We start from the raw sequence: 1,237 nt of genomic DNA on the forward strand, positions 1-1,237 counted from the left end.
ATACACAACAGATGAGAAAATTTAGCCTTTCATATGCCTCTCTAAACTGTATACCAAAAGAAAAAAGGTGTTCATTTGCAAAGATTTAGAGATCATGAGATAAATTCAAATTGGAAATTAGATATGAAAATCATTCTGGAAATAAACTCCATGATTTTAACATGTTGAGATCACCTGTGCTTCTGGGGAAAGGCCTGAGGAAAATGTGATCGAATACCAGCTACGTTAAATTTTCTTAAGTCATCAGACGGCTCTGATTTTTAAAGAAATGAAAGAGATGCAAATTCCTTCCTAAGATACACACTTTTGCTATTCTCCATTTAGAGTTAAAATTGTCCACTGTATTTAAGGTTTCACCAAATGTATTTAAACAATCTGGATAATGCAACAAACACATGTTGTTCTAAATGCTATCTTCATCACTAAGATGTGATTTTATATCTTTGAAAATCGGAAATTCAAGGTAAATCAAATTCATGGTACATACTTAAAGGCCTTCTTCAACCCAGACATAGATGTATATTTTTTCCATTATATTCATGGTAAATACAGTATCACAGATATTTAACAGAAAAAATAGACCACATAAGCCATGCCCTTCTTATGCACATCTATAACAGGGAACTAAATAGGAGAAATATCCCTACCAGAAATTATAGCCTTAAGGGAGAAAATTGTGCTTCTTGATTCCTAGATTAACTAGAGAACAAGAAAGCAAGGGTAAGCACAAGGGTCTCTTCCTAATTAAAGAGTACAATGCCTTTATTAATATGTACTTAATCCAGGACAAATAGTATCTACTCTCCAAATTTAACAAAATATTAAAAGTATTTATTATTTTTTAATTTTTAATATGGAAAACTTCACAGATTTGCATGTCATTCTTGCACAGGGGCCATGCTAATACCTGTATTGTTCCAACTGTAGTATATGTGCTGCCGAAGTGAACACAAAAGTACATTTATAAAAATCAAATTTCATTAACACAAGAAGCATTTCAACACGATATTTTTAAAGGAATTCTTGAATAATGGCTATCACATTACTCAGGCTTTTTTTTTCCCTTCTCCATGTACATCATCCTCAAGAAGCTTGTGAGATTTTGGAAACCAAAGATCAAAGAGCTTTAGTTTTGTCAATTCCACATTTTTAGTTTAACAAGTACATCTCCATTCAATGTTCTTGAAACCGTTCTCAGTAATCAAAACTTGAAAGCTAATCTGAATTTGTAGCTTCA

The 1,237-nt window shown here is 32.0% G+C and overlaps 1 non-coding gene across 1 annotated transcript; it reads right to left on the reverse strand.

Moving 5' to 3' along the window:
• Positions 1-847: 847 nt before the first annotated feature.
• LOC113931636 lies at positions 848-951 on the reverse strand. Its single transcript, XR_003522798.1, has one exon. It is a non-coding gene; the product is annotated as a U6 spliceosomal RNA (small nuclear RNA).
• Positions 952-1,237: the final 286 nt, after the last annotated feature.

The sequence above is a fragment of the Zalophus californianus genome, chromosome X (assembly GCF_009762305.2).
Source record: "Zalophus californianus isolate mZalCal1 chromosome X, mZalCal1.pri.v2, whole genome shotgun sequence".
In the NCBI taxonomy this organism is placed as follows: domain Eukaryota; kingdom Metazoa; phylum Chordata; class Mammalia; order Carnivora; family Otariidae; genus Zalophus; species Zalophus californianus.